General features: G+C 34.5%; 1 long non-coding RNA gene and 1 pseudogene across 1 annotated transcript; one reads left to right on the top strand and one right to left on the bottom strand.

The window, feature by feature from the left end:
* Nucleotides 1-582: 582 nt before the first annotated feature.
* Nucleotides 583-22,030, bottom strand: LOC131381002 (uncharacterized). The gene is made up of 3 exons (XR_009209392.1): nt 21,985-22,030; nt 20,511-20,572; nt 583-1,313 (listed from the first exon to the last, which is right to left on the bottom strand). It is a non-coding gene; the product is annotated as an uncharacterized LOC131381002 (long non-coding RNA).
* Nucleotides 22,031-23,662: 1,632 nt separating this feature from the next.
* LOC116480083 (heterogeneous nuclear ribonucleoprotein A1-like) lies at nt 23,663-26,037 on the top strand (annotated as a pseudogene).
* The last annotated feature ends 430 nt before the right edge of the window (nt 26,038-26,467 follow it).

Here is a 26,467-nt window from a genome sequence, read left to right as displayed (position 1 = left end):
CTTTATGTATAAGGAAATATTACTAGAGATGATTACACAACTTTGCAAAGGTTATACAGATTGTTAAGAATGTGCCTAAAATCTGTTTTTTTTTTAAACTAAGTTTAATCTTGATTAAATCTTGGTTTAATCTACCAGCACCATGTGTCTCATTTTTATCTTCAAACTAATGCTGACAAATGAATTTTTTCTCACAAAGAGGTGTCTGTTTTCATACATGGCTATGGACTTATAATATACAAGTATAATAAAAAAAGTTTGATGTATTTCTACCTTTTGAAAAAATATTAATAATTTTAAGAGTATTAAAAAGGAAGTTTTTTCACTGTTGGAAAATAGTAGTGTAAGTAAACAGAAAGATTAAACTAAAACATAGCCATAATCCCATTGTTCAGATATACATACACACACATATAATATATACATACATATTTATTATGTCCACATATGTCCTTCTGTACTGTTCTATAAACAGGTACATATATGTTTCAACTAAAAGGTAGATTTAAACTGTATAGGTTTTGTAATTTGTGTTGTTCATTTAGGTATAACAAAATTTATCTATGACATAGTTTTGGTTGGCTGCATTTTATTTTATGGTTTTACCAAAAATGGTTTAATTAATTCCACTTTGACATTATATTAATGATGAAAAAGGGAAGTTAGGCAGTTTCTTAACAGCAGGGGCCAATTGAGAGTAAGAGAAAAAAATTGGTAGTGCTATTGAAAGCCCTGTTTCTTCCCTCATTCTTAGGTCATTATGTGCCAGCAAAGGGCATTAGATAATTGAAGGAAGACATCCCTAGATGACAGTGTATTTACTTGGGTACTGATGGGAAAAAAGTGGAGTGTTCAGTTGAAGAAACATCAAATAATCAACTTGGAAACATGGATTCTGTAAATGGCAGCAAGTGGAGTACATTATAGAGTTCAAACTCCTGAAGATAAAATACCAAAGAGAGAGACTTTGGTAAAAGAGAGTAAGCCTCCAAGTCTCTCTAGGTACACAGAGTAGACCCGTACATCACTGAGTTTGGACAAGGTTCTTAGTTTATATATGCCTTTATAAATGTAATATTGGGTTGTAAGTGTGTGCATTTGAAATATGCATGCATATCCCTTTCCATAATTGTTTTCTGAGACTCCAGCAGAGGGCTGACTGGCAGAGGCATATATTTCCAAGTGTAGGGGGCAGGGGACAATATTACTAGAACATAAGCTGCTCTAAGAGAGTGACTGATCCAAGGTCTCATGACAGAACGTTCTGCATCAGGTTAGGACTCTAATTATAAACAGTCCACAAAATTTCCAGGCTGTAAGAGAAGAACAGATAACAATATAAAATTATGTGGGAATATGACAAGAGTCAGGGCAGAGCTACATTATTTTTTGCCTTTCTTTGAATCTAGTTTTTTCATTTCCATCCATCACAGTTTCATAGTTGAACAAAAACATCTGTAGGAAGGATATTTGGAAGTTTCCCAACTCATACTGTGGCTTCCTTTCTTACATGCTCTTCTAGAGCTCCATGTGACTTCTTTTGAATCCAAGATCCAAAATATATATTGTATATACTTTCTTTATAAAATGTGTTATCACTTAGTAGTGTACTCCCTACTTTTTTTTTGCAATACTAATAGCAAATTATTGAGAACACTAGTAATGCTCCTTGGATCCTGCTGGGTGTATCCACAGGGTCTGCCTTTGATCCACATATCTGTCTTGTGTGCAGCCTGTCACAGTGCGAGTGAACAGGGGAAGCCAAGTGCCAAAGGCCCTGTTTGGGGACAGGTTCATTGTGAATGTCCTGCCAACCATGCAGGCCTTTAGGAATTAGAGCACGGGTGGAATGTCAGGTCCGTGCCTAGCACGCTGACAGGTGGAAAGCACTGGAGAAGAATTGGCAGTTTGCATCTTTCAGGAGGCCAAGGCATGAAGTGCCTTATTCGCATTCTTTGGCGGGGGCGCTTTCTATTTCTAAAAGACAAAGGTAGAAATAATAATAGTCCTAACAGAAAACTATAGTTTTACCCCCCTCTGACATTTTTTCTTTGAGTTCCAAATTCAAATTTGTCTTTTTTTTTTTTGATCTTAGAATAAAATTCCATGGCCATTTTGTAGAAAAATGTAATAAAATCACAGCTACACATTAGCTATACCAACTAATAGGAATATTTACTTTTTTGAGAAAACTCACTTGCCCTCCATCATTTCTCAGATCAGTTAGAGAAAGACAGACAGCTCTGCAGGAACAGCACTATTGAAATAGTATTCACACCGTTCCACTAGACGGTTCACACACTTTCATTCCTGTTTTTTTTTTTTTTTTTTAAAAACTTAGTTAAATTGCATGATTTATTAGCTCATGTTAGAGGATGAGAAAAGCGATTTGGAAAACCTATGCATTCTGTGTAAGACCAAGCCAGCTGTCTCTGAATAAAGACTTCTGGTCTTGTGCAAATTTTGCAAACTACTGAATTGCTAATAGGCTCTTTGTTGGATGTTCTTATACACTTAATAGACTCTACATCACTTGTAGAAAAAAAAGGTGGTGTTCTAAAGGCAGAAAAGGTAATGTCTATTTCATTAAACAAATTAGCAGAGTCAATAATGATATTTTCTTTGATGCTAACAGATTCTGCTACATGTCTATAACTATTAATCTGTAAAGGTATTTTATAACACAGTCTACTTCTAATTTTACTTTCTCTGAAACTAATTATCAAATATATTTATCTCCACGCATTCAGACCTTTCACAAATACACATCTTTCTGTATCACCTTTAAGAGCACGACCTTAATTCAGGCTTTTTACACTCTGTCTGGTTTATGGTGATATTAAACTCAGGCAATTTCATTTATTGAAATCAATCTGGGGAAAAACCCATTGGTCTATAATTTCAGATTATTTGACTGCTCAGTGGCAAATGATTAGGTAGCATAATCATTTACTGAGCCTCAATCTGCATTTTTTGAAATTCTTTTATATACGCTATGATAGAGGAGGGTAGATAAATGAGAGAAAAATAGCAGCAACTACCAGACAACTGAGCCATTTTGCAACTCTTTAGTTACATATATAAGTTAAAATGCCTTCAGAGAGATTAGGAGAAGACTGACTACCAGAATCATCCAAAATAGTTCATATTTGTATATAGACACACACAGACACACACTCACACACACATACACACATTTCTTGTAATGAACTCATCAGGGAGCTCCTCCCTAATTTAAGCTCAAGCTTGCAAAGAAGTCAATTGTTTTTTTCTTTTTCCTGACATTATTACATCAAAACAGTATCCAGGCATTAGACAGTATTTATTAGCTTGTAAGGCCAGAGATAATGATCCCATTCAATCAGAACACATGAATAATTCAATAGTTCCAACTTCACATAATTTCTGGCTCTACTCTTAAAACCAGAAAAAGAACCATTTGTATCATTTATTTATTTTTGGATACAATGGGTAAAAGATAAAGGAGGATTTGTTTTGTGTGTGTGTGTGTCTGTGTGTGTGTGTGTGTGTGTGTGTCCAAGAAAGAGAGCCTCTTGGCTCTTTCATTTCAAGTTGGTCAAAGACAATGCCAAAACAACATGTATATGTATGTAAATATGAAAAAGCATTATATTACAAAGGGCATATATAGCAATTACCTCTATGAATTATTTCTACATAAATTTGTTGAGGGTATTTTAATCACTGTGAATGGTTTTATATTATTTTACACACTACTGCTAGGAAACAATTATAGTTTCTGCAAGACCATTGAAGCTGCAATTTCAGGGGTCATTTCTGCAATGTGCAATTTGAAAAGTACATTTGAAAGAGGATGAACTGTTTTAAACACCAAGAAGTTGAAATAATTTAATCTTATGACAGAAAATGTTACTGTTTCTTATTTTCTGACAAGAACAATGAGAAACGATGGACAAGAGCACCACCAGTTTTGCCTCTAAAGCAGCTCTGTCCTAAGAACTTTCTGCAATGTGTGGTATCAAGGTAGTCCAATATGGAAGTCATTAGCCACATGTGGCTATTGAGCACTTGAAATGTGGCTAATGCAACTGAAGAACTGAATTTTAATTCTTATTTACCTTTAATTAATTTAAATTTAAACAGCCACATGTGACTAGCAGCTCCCTGTCAGACAGCATAGCCCTTAAGTCCTCAAGGAGAACGGCTATTACATTACAAATACTAACAGGTAGATATTTATTATTAAGATATTTTAATCCTTCTTTTAAGTTTACCATTTCTGTTGAAATTCTCACTTTCTTATTACAGCCTATCCAGATATTTGTGATTAATCCATCATGTGCTTTGAGAGTTCATTTGACATTTTGTGAAGTCCTGTTCCAATTGCTGCTTTTGCTAAGATATACTATAATGAATGATGTATGATATAGCCATGAGAATGTATAAAGACAAGCAACAGATAAATTGGATGAGAGAACACTTGTATTTATATCTCAATGGCTTAACAATGTGATTGTATTAATAATTTAAAAGACTTTGGGAAGAAACTTTATTTGGGAAATGTTTTCTAAAAAATACCTGGTCTTCAAGAAGGCAATTAGCTTTTCTAGAAATATAAAATAGTTATACTTTAGGAATTGTAAAAGTGTTGATTGACGTTATTCTTTTTCATACCCTTGCGGTGGGTCTTTCCTCTCCTACATTCTGAATATTATAAAGAAGAAGAGTAATCAGTAAAGTTAAAAGTTAAAGGACAAGAGTAAGTGAGGTTAATCGATATACCTCTCAGGTTTATTTAAAATTTTCAAACAGCTACCATATGCCTTGTTGCAATCAGTTGTCCATAGAAGGAAGATCATTATCAAATTCCAAGATACAGATGCTTTGTTAACTTCCAAATACAGTCCAAGTGTGTGCTTGTGCATTCATTCTGGCCATTAATTAAAGGCCACTTGGAGAGACTTTAAGCTCTTAAACTGGATTAGTGAAAGTGATCAAAAGGACCAATTGAATTTTGTAAATTGAGTTTTACAAGATAGGGGGTGGACTTGGAAAAGAACTTCCTAAATCAGACATTATTGATTCCCTCATCACAGCCCTAAAATGAAGGTCGTCATTAAGAGGACTGGAGTAGAATCATGGACTGAATGTTGATACTATCTGCACAGTAGATAAAACATGATGTAACAACAATCAGTGGCAAAATTCCAAAAGCAAAATGCAATGATACTTCATGAGCTGGAAGTTCATTTTGACACTGAAAGTTGCTTTCCCTGTAATAGTGACTGATTTAGAACAAAATCTCATAGCTATTCTCAAGGGACACTAAAAATATTTTTGTAGGCCTACATTGATGAATTTCTGAATTGAGTAATTGGAATGTTGTTAGACACAAACATGATGCTTATATAGATTTTCTACTATTATTGTTGTTTTGCTAAGAAGCCACTTTTTGGGTTTCAATTTTGTGTACATTATTTCTAATCCTCACAAAACCATGCAGACTGTATATTCCTGTTTTATAAGTGAGCAAAAGGGTTCAAAGAGGTTAAATTTCTTTATGGTTTTATGGGCAGCAGGTGCTCAAACTAAAGGTAAATCTTCAACCATTCAGATTAAAAGCCTTGTGTATCTTCAACACCATGTTATTTCTCTAATCTTCAATATAAGCACACAATATTTTAGTCTGTCTACAAAATATTAATTTACAAAAATGAATACATATGATCTAGGTCATTTTTCTGGGAAGAAATGTTGTCTAAAATTAGGATTCTATATTATCTATGGAATCTGGTAATTGACTATTGCCACTCATTTCCAAGAAACATAGAATTCTCCAGTTACACTCAAAAAAAGTCTTTCTTTTTGTCAACACTTGTCTTCTAGTCATTCTATGTTGTTCTTTTTCTGATTCAATAGCAATGGTTATGATTTAGCTCAGAGCCCCTTCAAGAATTGAGTGTGTATGGGTTCCTCTCATGGGAGAAAAGATAAAGGTAAATATATATTTATACATATATGTAAGTAACAATATATATTTATATACAAAATAATACATATATAATATCTATTTATTTACATATGTATAAATATATAAATATACATATATGTATAAATGTATAAATATAAACATATATGAATATATATTTATGTATATATGTATACACACATATATATTCATATATATGTATATATATATATATATAATTTTCCAGAGTTCAATGACCAAACACAGGTTTGTCTAAAGTATACTAGGGAAGACAATACTATATATGAGTTCTTTATGAGAAGCAAGAGTGGTCAGTGTATAAGCATCCTCGAGTTGCCATAATAAATGGTAAAAAACTTGGTGACTTAAAACAACAGAAGTTAATTCTTATTCTGTCACTGTTCTGGAGGCCAGAATTCTGAAATTAAAGTGTCAGTATGGTTTCGCTCCCTCCAAAGGCTCTGAGGAAGTATCCTTCCTGGATCCTCAGCTTCTGGTGGCTCCAGGCATTCCTTATGTCTGGATCACTCCAATCTCTGCCTCTGCTTCACATGGCTCATTTCAAGATTCTTAATTCAGTTACATCCGCAAAGACCTTTTCCAAATAAGGTCATATTAACAGTTTCCAGGGGTTAACAATATGGACATATTTTTCAGAGGCCATCATTCAACACACTACAGTCAATAAAGCCTATTTTCTTTTTTAATCTCATTGCCCCATGTAAGTGGTCCCGTCCTGAAAGTATTCCTTATTAAAATGTAATTAATTCATAACAATTTGCAAAAACAAAAAAGCAGAAAGGCAAACTGTAGATCTAAGTAGGAGGTAGTATGTTTAGTGGTAAATGATGCAGATCTGAATGTTGGACTGGCTGCTTGGGTTGCAATCTCACTCACAGGATCTGTGTCTGAGGAGGGTTGGTGAACTTCTGTCTTCACTTTTTTCATGTGCACAACAAAATGACTATCCTCCTCATAGGGTTATTGTAAAGGTTAAATGAAAAAACTCAGACCAAGAATTTAGCATAGTGCTGGCCATGAAGTAAGTGCTAAGCAAGGCTAAACATCAGTACATGCTTCCCTGAAGCCTTCCCTGAAGTTTCTTAGGCATAATGTATTTATCTATGCATCCATCCATCTTTCATTGACCTATTTATTTGCTTGTTAGATTTACTAAAAATTATTATAAATAAGAACAAACCACACTCCCAGAAATAAGAAGGCTTTCTTTCTTAGAAGTCATCTTCATGGACATTAACAAGTAAAATGACCTTATTTTTTGGCCTATAGATATTCTAAATATCCATCCACTCACCATTTATTGAGCATTATTATTTCTGGCCTCAAGATAGAAACAAAATACCAAAAGATGATTTGGAAAATTTCAACTGTCAAATAATTTACATTCTATTCAGTGAGAGAAATGAATTATATGGTACTTATAATAGAGTGTAACTGGTGATTTAAATGTAATACCAGACAGTGATGGGAACAGAAGGAAATGCAGGGAACATGCAGTTTAGAAGTGTGACGGGAAAGGAAGATCAGAAGACCTTTTCTCAAATGACAGCCTATTACAGAGGAAAGAGCATAGATAGAGAAGCCTGGAAAAAGTCAGGAATGAATCCTATCTTTGCCACTAATGAGCTACTTTCTTTTCTTAAACTCTCAGCATCCTCATCTATAAGATTATATAATATCTATATCACTGAATTGTTGGGATTAATGAAATGATGCATATAAAACAATGTCTGGTACCCAGCTCAAGATAAGCACATATTAGCTATTTAGTTGTTGTTATAATCACTATTAGTCAATTTCCTAGTGCATGGAAGAAGTTTAAATAGTTTCTTTCCTTTTCCTGGATGGCAGTTCCCATTTCAGAACCATTTCACCAAGGAAGCCCTTTGTACCTGCACCACTTCTTTCTGCCTCATTTTTCTATAATCTATGATAGTAACATATATCTGTTGAAATAATCTCTTCTTCTCTATACTATAATAATCTCCCTGAAAATTGGAAAGATATTCTATTCATATGTGTTGTCCTAGCATATGATAAAATGTTCAGCAGTTAGTTAGTGAATGTTTCTTGAACTAATACAATTTCAGGCACACCTTCTTGCTGCCCACTCCCCAAAATCTGATCGCTGTATTAATACCTTCTAAGAGAAAGGGAAATTCCATATACATAGCTTACATCAGAGCTTTAGTACAAGTCCCCTTTAGTGTAATTGTATTAGTTTTCTATTGCTATACACCAAATTATCATAAACTGAGTGACTTGAAACAACACGTATTTCTTAACTGATATTTGATGTATGGCTTTGCTAGGTTCTTTTTTGTCTTGAAGTACCTATTAGTTGATCTATTATAGTAGAGCCATCTTAGAAAAATAATTCCTCATACTAGAAGAGTTATATTGTGTGTTATAAATTACTATAATGATACACTACACTTGATAGTTATTAATTTAGTGCCATCTGATTTACCATAATATTTAACCATTCTGTATTTGAAGAGAGACAAATAGAAGTTCATTTTCTTAGTTTCTGAGAAATGGCAAACACAATATGCTCCAGAATAATAATGAGAAGTTGGGAGTTACTGTATTTTCTGTATCAGAGTCTGTGATTACCTAGATATGGTAGTTAAATTTCTTAACTTTATTTTTATTAAAAATTAAATATTGACGTTATTTTTATTAAAATATAATGATGGTTATAAAGCTAATCTGGGTTGTGATATCTGCCTGTGTTATCACATAGACTGTCTACTTGATTTGGTCAATCTGGCTGTCCGAGTAAATGGCCTCTTCCCTCATCACTGTCCCTTGCAGCTTTCTTTAACAGCTGCAGGCTAATGAAAAAATACACTTTCCCAGCTTGAAGAGGGCATTGCTAGTAGTTGGGCTTTCTTTATGGAACCTCTAAATCAGGGCTCCCTTCAAATGACTTCAGGAGCCAGAAAGATGGAGTTACAGAGCAAAAATTTATGATGTTCAATAATTGAGCTAAACACACACCTCATCCACAAGGAAAAATATTATTCATGCTCAGTGAATTATTCCTACTCAGCAATATTGGCCTAGTGATGTCCATGAATCATGACTAGGGAAGCATCTATGACTTTTGTAGCTAAATTACCCAAGAAGAGATTAATTTTTAAAATGCTTAAGCTCCATTGGCCAGGCATGGTGGCTCATGCCTGTAATCCCAGCACTTTGGGAGGCTGAGTCGGGTGGATCACCTGAGGTCAGGAGTTTGAGACCAGCCTGGTCAACGTGGTGAAACCCCATCTCTACTAAAAATACAAAAATTAACCAGGTATGATGGCACATGCCTGTAATCTCAGCTACTCAGGAAGCTGAGGGAGGAGAATTGCTTGAACCCAGGAGGTGGAGGTTGCAGTGAGTCAAGATCCTGCCACTGCACTCCAGCCTGGGCAACAGAACGAGACTCTGTCTCAAAAATAAATAAATAAAATGCTTCAGCTCCATTGTTTTTCTTACACATTTTATATTTCATTAAGCAAATAAAATAATTTATCACTATATGCTAAGTTCATCAGTCATTCAATGATTATTTTCCAATAAATATTTTTAAATGCATAATGTAATTACATATAATTGTATATAATATATTGCCTATAAATACTTGAAAAAGGATGCCTGTAGCTAACTATTACCCCCATTCTGGAAATTTGGGCTTTCAGTAGAGGAAAGTTTTAAGTGGAATGAGTTTTGGAAGCTGCTGTGTCATTTTGACTATTTCGAGTGATGAAAAAAATGTCTGGGGTATCCTCCATTGTTCACTCAGTCATCACTGAGCACCTATTGTGTATAGAGCAGTGTTGGAGATACAACAAAGTCCCTGACTTCGTCAAGTCCATTGGTGAAATGGGGAATGATGGGCAGACAATAAACAATGTCAGATAGTGACAAATGCTATGTCAAAAAATAAAAATAAAAGTGAAGACAAAATATGAGGTTAAGAGCGTAATAATGGAGTAGTTTTAGGGTTACAGCGGTGGTTCTCAACTGGAGTGATTTTGCCCTCCAGGTGATATTTGACAATATCTGTAGACATTTTTGGTTGCCACAACTGGACAGATACTACTGATATCTAGTGGGTAGAGACCAGCAGTGCTGCCGAAGATTCTACAAGGCACAGTATAGCCCTGTCCCCCACAACAAAGAATTATTTGGGCCAAAATGTACAGAAGCTAGAAACATTGACTTAGAAGTAGAGAGAGGGTACAATAGGCAGAATCTCCAAAGGCTTGTGAGAGTGGAACATTCACATTACTTGGAGAACAGAGAGGGCAGCAAGAATGAAAGCTCCAAACCAGGGTGTGACTGGTATGATTAAAGAAAAGATTCTCTTTTTAAGATATTTTAAATGACATATTTCCAGTCTCTACGAATACTTGCAAGCCTAAGGCATAAAAACAGGTAAAAACTTACTACTATACATTGTAAAACATAAAACTTGTAAATTAAGCTAACAAATTGTTAGGTAAAATATATTCTGTTCCTCTACCTTAAAATTCACACAGGTCAAATTAAAAATATATAGAGCTGTGGTTTTCATAAGATGGAAATTTAGCAAAATACCTAATTATATTATTACTGTGCATATTGGGATAGCCTATTGGGGAGACTGAAACAAAGAAGTGACTCATAAATTGTTACATATTTTTAAATAATAATTTTTAACCTGTGATTCAGCAAAGCCATTAATCATGTTATAATAATTTTTTATATAATTTGCATTCTAGGGACACAATTGCTTATTACAAAATCCTTCTTGAGTAAATGTAGATTTTAAATAGTCTTCGATATGGGGAAATTTCATTCTGTTGAAGAAATAGAATCTGAAATAGTCAATAAAATTATTAAAGCCACATTTATGTTTGAAAATAAATGTTGACTTTTACCTGTCATATTAAAAATTATAGTTAAGTTACATATGATGAATTATCATTGTCACAGAAATATTTCAAAAGAATTTTGCTATGGTCTGAATGTTTGTGTTCCTCCAAAATTCATATGCTGAAATCCAACTCCCAAGGTAACAAATACTATTAAGAGATGGGGCCTTTGGGAAGTGATTAAGTTATAAAGATAGAACTTTGAATAATGTGATTAGTGTACTTTTAAAAGAGACCCCAGAGAACTTGTTTACCCTTTTACCATGGGAAGACTGCAAGAAAGTGGCATTCATGAACCAGAAAGTGGGCCCTAGACACCACATCTGTTGATGCCTTAATCTTATACATCTCACTATGTTGACCAGGATGGCCTTGATCTCTTAACCTTCACGAGGGTCTTTAAAAGTGGAAGAGGGGCTGGGCACGGTGGCTTACGCCTGTAATCCCAACACTTTGGGAGGCCGAGGCGGGCGGATCACAAGGGCAGCAGATAGAGACCATCCTGGCTAACACGGTGAAACGCTGTCTCTACTAAAAATACAAAAATATTAGCCAGGCGTGGTGGCGGGTGCCTGTAGTCCCAGCTACTCGGGAGGCTGAGGCAGGAGAATGGCGTGAACCAGGGAGGTGGAGCTGGCAGTGAGATGAGATCGTGCCACTGCACTCCGGCACGGGCGAAAGAGGGAGACTCTGTCTCAAAAAAAAAAAAAAAAAAAGTGGAAGAGGAAGCTAGAAAAGAGCATCAGAGGGAAATGTGACTATGGAGGAATTGTTAGAGAGATGGAACGTTGCTGGCTTTGAAGGATGTGGGCCATAAGCCCAGGAACGTGGTTGTATGCTAAGAGTTGGAAAGGTTAAAAGAAAAAAAAAAAAAGGATTCTCCCCTAGAATCTCCAGAAAGAAACAAGATTTGTTGATACTGTGATTTTAGTCCTGTGTCAGACTTCAAACCCACATAACTAAAGCAACATTGGAAAACCTCAGAAATGTTAGGCCGAACCAGAGAAGTCATACACAAAATAATTGTATTATTCCACTGTATTGCTATATCAACAAAAACACACTTTATATAAAATAATACAATGGAATAATGTGAGTACAACATGGGATATTTTGTGCTTTATACATCAGCAAATATAGCGGAATAATATTTCATTATATGAACATACCACAATTTCTCCTTTAGATGGAAATGTGGACTGTTTTCAGGTTTTAGCTAGTATTCATAAACCATGCTCTTAAGCATACTTTTTCCTTTGTGTTTTTGATACTCAGGACTCCCTTGAACGAAGCCTGGGTCTGTGGCCCCTCTAAACTAGAATTCTTCCTAATTATGTACCACCTCCCTAAAAATACCTTTATTTTTTAACATTGTGATACTAAATTCAAACTTTTCTTTCTTTATTGCAGCAACTTAGAACACTGCTATTAAAACTATTGCCTATTAATAATAATGATAGCAGCAATAAATCACCATTATACAATTACAGATAATCTCTTTTGATTCTTGTAAAAATACTCTGAAGAAGTCCCGAGATGTAAAATGTCTTTCCTAAGATACTATGGCAAGTGGAACTAGAACCTGAATCCAGGTGAGACTTTTGACTCAAATCCCTACACCTTTTCCATTGCATTCATTTGCTTCATACCTTCATTAATCTCTTCTTTCATTTATTCATATAGTTACTGAATGCTTATGACATGCGAGATGCTGTGCTACTACCTCTTATAATAGCATATTGTATATTTATGTAATCATGCATGGTAATGTCATATGGCATATTCTGTTTTTCTATTTGCTGACTGTAGTAGAGAAAGACTAACATTTTGTGAGGTCCCAAATGGGAACTCACTCAATTTTCAGAAATGTGCCTACCTTAGACAATAAAAAAGAACAGAATAGAAATTCATCATACCCTTGCCCATGTACAGAGAGTTAATTAGCTCTTTAACCTTTATCACATGACTTACTTGTGTTGTTTCACATATAAGATAATAGAAATGTATACTTTCCCTTCTAATAAAAATAGCAATATTTGACTAGCTTATTTCTTTGACATGATGTAAATAATGGAACCCCTGATGCCTAGTCTAAATTTGAATCATTTTAATTATCTACCAGTAAATTATTATTATTCAGGTTATTCATAATAGTATTTCCTAAACTTATTTGATGTTAAACTTAAAATAATCATGAATTTCCCAAAGAGCAAAGACTCATAAACTCTAACACCTGTTTGCATAAAGGAATAAGCAAAAAGGTGTTTCACAAAAAAAAGTTTCATATGTTGACACTAGCTTTAATTTAAATGTTCAATATGCAGTAAGCACCAGATATATCACAAATACACAATATGGATCAATAGTCATTTAAAAGATGATATACAATGAGATGGTTATTGGACTATACTGCCTATGTGTAACTGGGCAGTTTGAATGCCAAGCTTCATACATTGCTCATGCAATTTTCCAGGTTTCTCTACGGTGGCACATCTCAGGGACTTTTTGCATAAATAACCACCTAAATACATGTAATTTTTTGAGCCCATCTATATAACATCTATAAAACACTCATTTTGGTGTTGGTTTTTTGTTTTTTTTTAAGAAAAATAATGTTACTAGTATCAGGTTCCCTTGCCGTTTTGTTGGTTTGTTTTTCCAGAACACATATTGATCCCATAGAAAGTTGTTTGGGAGAAGCTAGTCTCGCTTTTTTCTCTTTGCTAGTTCTAGTCACAGCGCTGAGGCAGCGAGGTTTTGTCAATGTAGTTTCTGTGTGACTGTGTTTATCTCTGGCTGCATTCCAAAAGGAAACACAAATAATGTCTGCATAATCACTTCCTTTGTTCCTTTTCACTAGCCTGTATCATTGACAGTATTCTGTGGATGGAGTTACAAATGACAGTATCATAACATCATGCCAACTTTTAAGCATTTATACACCAGATTTCTTTTTTTTTTTTTAATGTGTCACAGTTGGGCACACAAATACAAAGACTGGATTCCCACATACAAAGTGAATAGAAGAAATTCTTTGATAGTGTGGAGCCTTTAAACAGAAAAGGAGAAAATGTGTACTTGGATAATTGAGCTCATCTTTATCAATGACATTTACCTCAACATTTAACTTCCTCTCTACTGTCTAACATCTGCTTGCTTGCTTCTCTTCTTAGACTTCCTCTCTTGATGACCAAGATCAGATTATCTATATCTCCACTGTGTTCCCTAATACAGTCCAAGTTTCAAATCATATCACTTTTCTCTCACTGTAAAGTGATTTTGTGTTTGTTTTTCTATATTTCCTAGCAGACTGTAAAATCCCTTTGGACAGAGACTATTTCTCTGGTTCACTGTTGTATTATCAGTGCCTAGCGTGGTATTTTGTATGAGAATATCTGTATCTGTCTCTGTCTGTCTCTATATATTCAGAGGGACACAGACTGAATATTAACAGTGATGAGGACATAATCGTTTTATTTCAATTCTGGTGTTGATTGTATTGAAGAATACAATGTCAATGACATTCTGATGCCTTTATTATATACTATACATTGGATTGACACTTACGAATATTAGATTGGCTGAATATTTCAGCAATCAATTTTCCTAAAATGAGTACTGAAAAATATTGGCTCAGTTAGATCTTGATTGTATAGTTGCTTTGTTGAAATATTTTTTTTTCCTTTTCTCCCTTCCCTCCTTCCCTCCTTCCTTTCTTTTTGTGGTTGAGATCCTGTTCAGGAAAACATTTTGTCTATCACACAGTTAAGTTCTGGAAATCACTGGTAAGTTCAAATTCTATGTAGTGGTTGTTCTTGTTGTTGACTTTAAATAGGCTTGTACCTTGTGGCTACTATTATGAAATACAATTGTAATTTTTTTTAATTTTAAGTTTTTTCAGGTAAACTTTTGAGTATCTTAGACTCTTGGACACTTCTCTTTGAGTAGAACTCACAATTCTATATTGTAGGTGACAGGTCCCTGAAGTGAGTTTAAAATGAAGTAGTCTACCAGAGGAAAAGTGAAAAAGACTTGATAACCCATGGTTCAAGACTCTTCAGGGTCCTCTAGAGAAAAGAACCAATAGAATGGATAGGTAGATAGACCACGAGTGAGACACACACACACACACACACACACACACACACAGAGAGAGAGAGAGAGAGAGAGAGAGATTTTAAGGAAATGGCTTCACTAATTGTGAAGGCAGGTAAGTCCAAAATACGTGGGTGGGCTGGCAGACTGGAGAGTCAGGAAAGGGTTGATTCTGCAGTTTGAGTCTGAAGGCAGTCAGCTGGTGAATTCCTTTTTCTTTGTGAGAAATCTGTCTTTATTAAGACCTTCCACCCACATTATGGAGGATAATTTGCTTTATTTAAACTCTGCTGATTTAAATGTTAAACTCATCTAAAATGTACCTTCACGGAAATATCTAGAAAAATGTTTAATCAAGTATGTGGACACTATGTGCTAGCCAAACTGATTGACACATAAAATTAAACATCACAGTCCATATAATACATCTCTTTTCTTTCCCCATATCTAACAGACATCAACTGTTTAGAAGAGCACAGCTATTGTGATAATCCTAGTTGAGATCTCTTCTACCAGAGCAAGGAGTATTTAGTAATCAAGAGCCAGCAAACAGGATCAATCATTTTTGCCATTAAATTTAGAATAGGCTATGCCATTGACTTGTGTGGCTTTAGATGTCCATTTAAACGGTTCTAAAATAGTATGCATTAGTTTCCTCATTGTCAAGAAAAACTATACAATCACACAAATGTAGAATGTAGCATACACATTGTAGAATACAATCATTTCTATTGCCTTGTTATTTCTGTGATAAATGCAGAGAATCTGATATTGAATATTGGAAATGGAACCCCAGAGGCTAGAAGCTGGCTCTAAATTTAGAGTATAAGATCTAATTGGGTTCTAAATTTGACAAAATGATTGTTCCTAGTTCCCAGTCAATGATAAGTACTAGAAGAAACATAAACTACATACGTACCACATTTTCTTTTACATTTGTAAGTACACCAATTGCTTTTTATCCATGTTTGAATTTTTCCACAAGGCACAATCAAGAATGCTTGTAAAAACATTTGTCTACATGGGAAAGGGAAGCTCCATATTTTGGCCATGTGCAAAGACAGGTAGCCATCTGGAAGGGGTCTGTTTCTGTGTGTCCAAGATGTGAATGGCCTTTTCTGATAATAAACAAAGTGTCCAAAGAACTTGTCAAGGGGTTTGTCATAAGGTAGACAAGTGCTCACAATCCCACACAAGAAAGATACTATGCAGCAGGGTCTGTTCTCTATTTGATGCGTGCAAGTTCCATTATAGCTAATGGGAATTACATGTGCATTTTCAGGAAGCACTATACTGTGTGAACTTCAGAGGAAAAGAAAACATAGGCAGGAGATTCTAAAAGAAAGAGAGAAGGAAAAATAACAGGAAATAAAAGAAACCAAAATCAGTTTGCTCCTGTAGTCCTGTAATGATAATAGAAACTGTGGAGGCTGAAAATGAACGTGCGCACTTTTTAAAGAAACTATAGTTATGTGCCCTCCCAACTATGTGTAAGCCCAGATTCACAAGAGTATATTTGGCAACTGGTACTTTAGCTATTCATTTGCTTCCATAAAATAGTAGGTAGATTGCATGGGGGTGTTGACTTCATTTTTCTCTTTTTAGTTATCTATTTTAAATAATTTTAAAATATTATAATTATAAATTCTGGAATTAATGTAACTGTATAAATATAAACTTCCTTTTACATAGACCAGAAAATACAGGCTATGGAAAGCACTTATATGTCGAAATATACTTCAAATATTAATAGTTGTGTAGATAGTATCAGAAAATATTTAAAATTTCATTTTTAGGCAATAGTTGATATAAATATAAATTATTTTTTGTTTAAACAGGTAACATCAAAAGCACAAATAAGAATGGTGCTTCTTTGAAGTACATAAAATGTTTGGAAAGTGTAAATATTTTGAATTCTTGCTACATAGCTAAGTATGAATGCCTAGCATGGGTCAAAATCTTCCAAAGAAATCTTGGCAGGAAAACACAAACCATACACACACAGAAAATATCTAGTCAGTCCCATGAAAGGAAATAAACAGACTACAAATAGAAATTGTTTTATTTCCAAGTCAATTCATTTTGGCAAACTACATGGTAATATAGTGTCTTTTCTATGGTGATGAAAGAATAGTTTTAAGTGTAAGTCATGAATAGGCCTGTTACAAATGATTAACATTTACCACATGATAGTTTATATTCATAATAGAAATAGATACAGTTTTATGCAATATAATTTAATCAAATGCCATAAGAATTTTCTAGGTTTTTTTTTTTAACTGACCAACATTCAATTATCCCTGTGTGTGGTTTCTGTGCACAAAGGAGTTTCTCTTTTACATTGCTGCCATGATCCCTGGGGCTGTAAGAATTATTAAGATCACAGCCACTACTTAGATTTGCATGAGCAATTAAAAATTCCGGAACTTATCTAGTCCCACTGGATGGATTTTCTAACATTTTATTATTAAAGTTGATAAAGATAATTATGATGATGGCATTTATTAAGGATCTACTCTATGCTCCACATACATAGCTGTTCCTTCACACAATAATCATGATATATACTTACAGCAAAATGCCTATTACAGATGAGGAAACTGGGCTCAGAAAAGCTAAATAACTTTTCCAAGATTTCACAGCTAACAAGTGTCTGAATGACTAAGATCAAATGTCTATGACCTAAAGCTTGTGTTTTTGTCCATTTACTATGCTATCTTTATGTGGCTAAATGTTTATCTTATACTCACGAATTAACTGACTATATCTATTAGAGATCAAACAAAAATTTAATATGCCATAACAAATAATTTTTATTTAAAAAAGAAAAAAGATATTTCTCATATAACTTGGTTCACAGCATAACTTTTTAATTTTAATATAATCCAAGTAGAGTAAAACCACTATCACATTTTTGTTATATTTTAAAATGTAATATAATGACTACAATTTTGTTGCAGGTAAAATGCACATTGTATCAAATATATATGTGTTATGCAATTGTGTCTTGATAAAAAAGGCTTCAGCATATTTATTTAGATTCTGAAACTGGAGGATGTCTGTTAAATTTGGACATTAAAGAGCGTCAAAGTACTAAGTTATTTTTGTTTAAGCCATTGTCTAAATCCATAACTAGAAATGAACAATGTGTCAGTATTAAGGTTCTGAGGCATCGGTTTCCTAACCAAACATTCCATATTTTAGAGTTCCATCCAAATGCATAAATATTAGTAGCTTTTGCTAGCAGAATAGATGCTAGATGCTTAAACTTTTTAGATCCTCCCACGAAGTTTTTGAAATAGAAAAGAAAACTTCCTTCTGTTCGACTCAAATTGGGTTTCCAGATGTCCAGGGTCAAAGGTTGGAAACGAAAGTTTTGAGTTTTGGCCTACTCTAACCAGAAAGCATGCCCGAATGTGCGAGAGCTTCCCCAGAGGGCATCTTTTTGTAGTTTTTATGTTTTCTCTGGTCTCTCCTGCTAAGAAGTCCATACCCCTCTGCTGACTTACGCCGTTCTGATTCCACTTTGTAAGTGGTCTAAGCCTCTTGGATTTACTCTTTAGCAATTGACTATTTTGAACCATTAAAGTGCTTGTTATAAATGCATAAATTCAGAAAGCTTATAATTATCTTCTTCCTGAGTAGGATGTGTCAGGTTCTATTTGGTAACATTTGATGTTCTCTCTTTTTGTCAGCTACCAGTATGAGATGAGAGATAGGGGGTAAATTAACAAAATACAGAGACATCAATAACTTGATTTTATTTTGCTCTGCTGAATGGTTGATCTTTAACCATCGCTTTATATTTTAAGAATTATTTTTTGCAGGCCATTTTTATTAAGAAAATATTCTAGAAATTGAAAATTTTACTAGAAAATATTTAAAATGAAGCATCTCAAAGGCATGAATTATGATGCCAACTTGAAATACCATGTTATCAAAAATAAACCTAGAGCAACATCTCAAACTTATTTGTTTTTCTTAATTGTTTATGAAATTTATGAAATGCACTAAATAGTTTGTCATATTATAGGAAGTAAGAACAAATACACTTTGAGCACCTATTAAGGCAGTGTCTAGCACAGAGCATGAACAATATCAACAAAAATGGTCTCTTCTGTTCTATTATGATTAAGTTGAATTATAACACATGCTCTCCTTTTTCCATAGCTTATTCTAAGTTCTGAGCTTTTTATGTGGATTTTAAAACTATGGGAATCTCATGAAACAGTCTGTAAAGCTGTCTGTCTAACTAATACTTCACAGCCCTATAGTGAGGAGGCCACAGAGGAGAGTCAAAGAAGACAAGAGACACAGGATATGAGGAAGCAGGAATAACAGTAATAAAATATTAGTATATATACTTGAAATAACCTATTATCTATAATCAATGTGGGAGAATATAACATAAGAATAATGCAATGCAAGTGTAAGCACAGTTATGCACTTGGGTTCTGTTCGCAAATCTCAGACATTCCATTCCCACTAATATAAATATGCCCATATTCAAAAGGAGAGTCAGAGGACAGACTTCTAACAAGATCTGCTCACATCTTTCAAAATCTGTATTTAATCAAGGGCAACTATTCCTTGCTCTAAGAATTTGTTGCACCCATTAAGTTTTGTATTTGAGAAACATGAGATTATAAAATTGCATTTCCCAAATACAGTGAATAAATAATAAAGTGTGTTACTATTTTATTATCAATTATTAAGTTCTATACATAACCTTATAATATAGAATTCTACTTTTTAAAAAGTTATGACCTACACTTGGTTGCTTTGAATAATGTATCAAACTATTTACATAAAAAGAAATGTACTGTTTGTAAACTGTTCAACTTTAGTATTCAATGGAGTGATTGAGGGGTAAATCTTAAAATTCAGATTGCATGGCCATTTAAATCCTGGCTGTCTCCATCTGGCTAGGTACTTTATTCATCTATGTTAGTGTTGCTTTATCTGTAACTATCTCATAGGTTTATTATGAGGAATAAAAGATGTGGTATATATAAAGCATTTAGAATAGAGCCTAAACTCATAGCTATTAGTATTAATCAGAAAGTGAACTCCATGGGAACAGGGATTTTTGTGTCTTATTTGTTCACTGATGTATTCCAAATACCCAAGAGAGTGATTTCCAAATAAATAAATACATCTACCAATTTAAAGAATAATTTTAAATTATACTTTTATGATAAAATATGACAATTTATATCACTTAATATCAGCAGAGAGAAGAAATAAAATTATATTCAAATATAAAGAAAATATGCAGAGAAAATTGGAATTGGATTCACTTATTAAAAACTACTAATTTTTTATTTTTTATTTTATATCATTGTAGCCAATTAATGTAGCTTACAGAGTAGTTATTTTTGGGAATGTTCTGAGATTTCTATGTAATCTAAAAGGTGTTCCATTTTCTTATAATGTTCAATGTGTGTTTGACAAGAACACATTTTCTATTTGCAGGATAGAATATTGTAAGATGTATAGTATATCAAACTCACCTGTGTTGTTAAACTCTTCTAATTTGTGTCTGCTTGATTTAGTATGTTTTCAAAAGACACAGCTAAGAAAAAAAATGACACATAGTAATACAAGAAAATATGGTGAGGGAAAATGTATAACAAGTAACTCTAATTAAAATAAAAATTATATAGCGACATTATTTATTAGATAAAACAGAATATAAGGGGAAAATCATTGATAGGGACAAAGAGTAGGATCCCGTACTGATAAGGGAAGCAATTTGTAAGATATTATGTTAATTATAAACTTCTATGTACTTAATACTTTAGGTTTAAATATATAAAGTAAAATATGACTAATTTGAAATGAGATTTTATCAATCCACCCTCAGTAGTGTATTTTAACATACACTACTGTATAGAAATTGACAAAATCAAGCAGACACAATCAGAAAAGTTTAACATAGGTGAGTTTGATATAATACATATCTTACAGTTTTTCATCCCACATATTGAAAATGCATTCCTGTCAAAAAGACATGGAACATTACAAAAACAGAACACCTTTCGACCATGTAGAAATATCAGAAAATTTCCAAAAATAACCACTCTGTAGGCCACATTAATTTACTATAATGGTGTAAAATAAATAAGAAATAAAAAATGAAACCACAGCAAACCTTCCCTTCCCTTAATCTTGGAAACATAAGACTCTCCTAAAACTACTTGAAAATAAATGTATTTACATATAGAAGACAGAAGAAAAAGACAAACAAACAAATAACTCTAGAGAAATCCAAAATAAATAAAAGAGGGAAAGAGAAAGAAAAACAGCAGAAATTAATAACAAGCACAACAATAAGAAATGCTCAAAATTAAAGTAGGTTCCTTAAAAAAAATAAAACAATGTTAAAATTCAGGCAAGATCACTCAAGAGAATAACAACAAAGGCACATATAAATGATATTAGGAACAAAAATGAAGGTATAATTGCAAATGGAATCTAGATTTTTAAAAAGCTATAAAATCATGGTCAATAACTTTATGACTATAAATTGGAAACTTAGATCAATGGATTATTTTATAGATAACCATAAATTTCTAAAATTGAATCAAGAAGAAATAGAAAAACCAGAGTATATCAATAACCAACAGATAATAGAATTAATAATTATAATCTCCTCCCAAAGAAGATACCATGGTCAGACACATTTTATGGACAACTTATGGGATGTATCTGAAGAAAAAAGATCACTTCTTTCCAGTCCAATCCTAAAGAAAGCATAAATGAAGGTGAACAAAACACAGGAAGGTCACTTGCTCAATGCCCTCTCATTTTCTTCTTTATCTTTCTAAAATTCAGTGTGGTAAAGTCTTAGGGGAAATAATATTGAGACTGAGAATATGCTAATAAAGTGACTCCCCATTTCCACCATGGATTCCTAAAATAAGCCACAAACATGAATGTAGCCATGCAGTGTAGATCAAATAACTCAATTCTTCAATAACTCACTCTCTTTTGGAAATCTTCATTCTGAAAGAATGGAGAGACGTGGCTTTTCCACAGGATTTCCTCTAAAAAGAAAGATACCCGACTCTATAGACCAAAAGTCATCTCTGTGTCTCTGCCACAAATTCCCAATCTTAACCATACACCCTCCTCTTACACTTGATAGGGAAAAGAGAGCCACCAGAATTACCTGTGACTGCCCACCCTTCAATTTCCAATAGTACACACACACACACACACACACACACACACACACATATATATATAGAGAGAGAGAAAACACATATTCTCTATCCCTCGTTTCCTCAAAGAAAGACCCAAGTCCAGGTTCATTGCATTATGTGCCCATTATGGCTTTTCAACATCTTTAATGTCTTTCTTTTATTCTGAGCCTTTTCCTCATCCTCCACCATAGAGTAAAAATAAAACAGCTCGATTAGCTTTATATTGCTGCATAAAAATTACTACGAACTCAGCAGCTTAAACCAAACACAAATTCATATCTGACCATTGATGTGGATCTGGAGTCTCACATGGTGTGGTGAGGTTCTCTGCTCAGGGTCTCTCATGACTGAAATCAAGTTGTCAGCCAAGGTTGCCATCTCATGTGAGCCCCAGGATTCTCTTCCAAGCTTATTCAGGTTGTTGGGAACATTTAGTTCTTTGAGGTTGTAGTATTGAGGTCCCTGCTTTCTTGTTGGCCGATGACTAGAGGCTGTTCCTAGAGGCTGCCTCCAGGTCCTTGCCGTGTGACCTCTCCACAGGTCATTCACAGCATGGATGTTTGATTTTTTTTCCAGGCAAGTTGAAAGTCATCTCTCCGACTTTCTCTTTGGAGGCCAGCTGGAGAAACTGTGCATCTAAAAGGCTTCCCTGATTAGGTCAGACCCACCCAAGATAATCTTGTTACCATATAAAGTACCATGTATCATAATCATGAGAGCACCATATCATTGTATTGACTGTCTCTATTCACACTTGAAAAGCAGGGGATTATGCAAGTGTGAGGCTTATTGGGGATCATCTTAGAATTCTGCCTTCCACAACACCCAAATCAAATAGAAACAAAACAGCCTTTATTTGTAACTCCCTTTCTTATTTCTCTTCACTGCTACACTTGAGATAATACTACATTTACTGATTTCTATACTTTCTCAACCCTTATTCCAAAATATAATTTCCTTTAAAACTATTCTATACCTATCCAATTGCTCATTAGCCATCTCCATTCAGAACATCTTTAAAAACATTATGTCCAAATAGAAATTTCTCATTTATCCCCTTCCTTTCATTTCTTTTAATTTTTTCAGTATAATAGCCCAATCAAATATCTTTTCTTCCAAAATAAAATTCTGAAATTATACTTGATTCTGTCTACTCCCTTATTTCCCACAGAAGGTAGTAATTAAGTCTTGCAAATCTTACTTAGAAGTGTGAACGCTGGTCCCTTTCCAAGAGGTCCAGCCATTATTTTCACTCAGTTTCTCTTTAGGATATGGGCAGCCTCCTCCTTGCTTATCCTGCCATCTGCAGTCACTTATCTCTGTCTCTCAGCAACGCTGTTCTTCTCCACTGTCTCCCTAAAGATAGAAATGTCCAACAAACGAATTGAGGAACCTTTCAAAATTCTAGCAAAACGTTTTTGAAGACTTAATCCTCAGTAACTTTGTGACTTTTGGAGATGAGCATTGGTATTTTAAAACCATAAAATGGTTAGCGTTTGGGAATTTTTAAGTTATTAAAAAGTAAATCCAACTTCGTTTGTGAACAGCTACAGTTTTCTCTTGGATATGCCATTTACACTGCAGAAATGTTTTCTAACTAAGGAAACCCTGGCACGGTGAAGTACTAAACATTACTGAATAATGTTCTGTAAACCCTCAGGCCATCTGCAGGCTTAAAATGGGTTTGTATCTCATATCTTTGCTTTCGAAGTCCTCCAGTGACTTTACATATATTTTTCTGGTAATTTAGATATCACTGAACTGGAGATTCCATGGTGAAAACCGTTAATACTCTTGAAGAAAAATTAAAAAATAACAGTTTGATTCACTAGAAAAGTCTTTTTTCTCTTGCTTTTCCTACACACTAAATCTAAAAATCTAATCTTTGCTAAAAGAATTGAGATTTGTGTCCATTATGGTTTTTCAACATCTAAATAAAAGTTTTTATGTTTGCTTCTGGAATGAAAATGCAAAATGACCTAAAATACTTTTAAAATATTCAAATTTTCCAACTGTGCCTAACATGACACGTTTTAAACTTAAAAGAAAGTGATTTATTCAATAAAACAAGTTGTGTGCTTTTGAGCAATGGCTCAAAGCTCCTTTTGCCTGTCTGTGCTTCCCATGCCTGTCCATATTTTAAGTCACTGAGTGTCTTATTTTCATTTGGAGGCTTGGATAGATTTTCTTCCAATTTGTAGTCTTTAATCACTTCAGTCTTTTTTTTGTGATTTTGTTTTGTTTTGTTTTTTAGAGACAGGGTCTCTTTCTTTTGGCCACACTGGGATCCAGTGACATGATCATGGCTCATGTAACTTCAGACTCCTGGGTTCAAGTGATCTTCCCTCCTGAGTAGTTAGGCCTACAGAGCACACTACCACATCTGGCTAGTTTTTCTTATTTTTTGTAGAGACAGGGTCTCATTATGTTGTCCAGGCTGGTCTCAAACTCCTGTCCTAAAGCAAACCTCCTGACTTGGCCTCCCAAAGTACTGGCATTACAAGCATGAGCCTCTGTGCCTGGCCAGTCACCTCAGTTTTAATACTGTTTTTCTTAAGAGATAGCTAAAAGATTTCCTTTAAAAGTCATCAATATATAGATTCTGAGAATGTAATGTGTGAAAAAATTTCCTGTTGGAGTAGAGATAATAGCCATCGTTTTACTGAAAATCAGCACTAGTTTGAAAGAAACATTTGGAAAAAAAAAGTTCTAAATGAAATTTTTAATAGGAGAGAAAAAGTAATCTGTGAAAACACATAACTTTTTCAAATATTAAGAAATATTGCTGAAATACGTTCGTCAGCTACTCCTTTCTGCTCATGGACGCCGCCAAGGAGGCATCGTTGAAGTCTTTCTTCTCCCTGCCGTCACATCTAAGTCAGAGTCTCCCAAAGAGCCCGAACAGCTGAGGAAACTCTTCACTGGAGGGATGAGCTTTGAAACAACCGATGAGAGCCTGAGGAGCCATTTTGAGCAATGGGAAACGCTCACAGACTGTGTGGTAATGAGAGATTCAAACACCAAGCGCTCCAGGGGCTTTGGGTTTGTCACCTATGCCACTGTGGAGGAGGTGGATGCAGCCATGAATGCAAGGCCACACAAGATGGATGGAAGAGTTGTGGAACCAAAGAGAGCTATCTCAAGAGGAGATTCTCAAAGAGCAGGTGCCCATTTAACGTGGAAAAGATATTTGCTGGTGGCATTACAGAAGCTGAAGAACATCACCTAAGAGATTATTTTGAACAGCATAGAAAAATTGAAGTGATTGAAATCATGACTGACCAAGGCAATGGCAAGAAAAGGGACTTTGACTTTGTAACCATTGATGACCATGATTCAGTGGATAAGACTGTCACTCAGAAATACCATACTGTGAATGGCCACAATGGTGAAGTTAGGAAAGCCCTGTCAAAGCAGGAGATGGCTTAGTGCTTCTTCCAGCCAAAAAGGTCCAAGTGGTTCTGGAAACTTTGGATGTGGTCGTGGAGGTGGTTTCTGTGGGAATGACAACTTTGGTCATGGAGGAAACTTCAGTGGTCGTGGTGGCTTTGGTGGCAGCCATGGTGGTGGTGGATATGGTGGCAATGGGGATGGTTATAATGAATTTGGTAATAATGGAAGCAATTTTGGAGGTGGTGGAAGCTACAATGATTTTGGCAATTACAACAATCAGTCTTCAAATTTTGGACCCATGATGGGAGGAAATTTTGGAGGCAGAAGCTCTGGCCCTTATGATGGTGGAGGCCAATACTTTGCCAAACCACTAAACCAAGGTGATTATGGCAGTTCCAACAGCAGCAGTAGCTATGGCAGTGGCAGAGATTTTAATTAGGAAACAAAGTTTAGCAGGAGAGGAAAGCCAGAGAAGTGACAGGGACACTACAGGTTATAACAGATTTGTGAACTCAGCCAAGCACAGTGGTGGCAGGGCCTAGCTGCTACAGAGAAGACATGTTTTAAATAAATCCTCATGTGTATGGGCAAAAACATCGAGGACTATATTTGTGGCTAATTGTATAACAGGTTATTTTAGTTTTAGTTTCCATTCTGTGGAAAGTGTAAAGCATTCCAACAAAGGGTATATATATATATATATATATATATATATATATATATATATATATATGTATATTTGCACCATAAATGTATGGTAGTCTGATCATGACACAGAAAGAATGTCTTTTTTTTTTAATGTGCTGTGCAAAGTTAGTCTACTCTGAAGCCATCTTGGTAAATTTCCCCAACAGTGTGAAGTTAGAATT

Source organism: Hylobates moloch, unplaced genomic scaffold (genome assembly GCF_009828535.3).
Source record: "Hylobates moloch isolate HMO894 unplaced genomic scaffold, HMol_V3 SCAFFOLD_13, whole genome shotgun sequence".
NCBI classification, from domain to species: domain Eukaryota; kingdom Metazoa; phylum Chordata; class Mammalia; order Primates; family Hylobatidae; genus Hylobates; species Hylobates moloch.
This window is presented reverse-complemented; position numbering and strand designations above follow the sequence as displayed.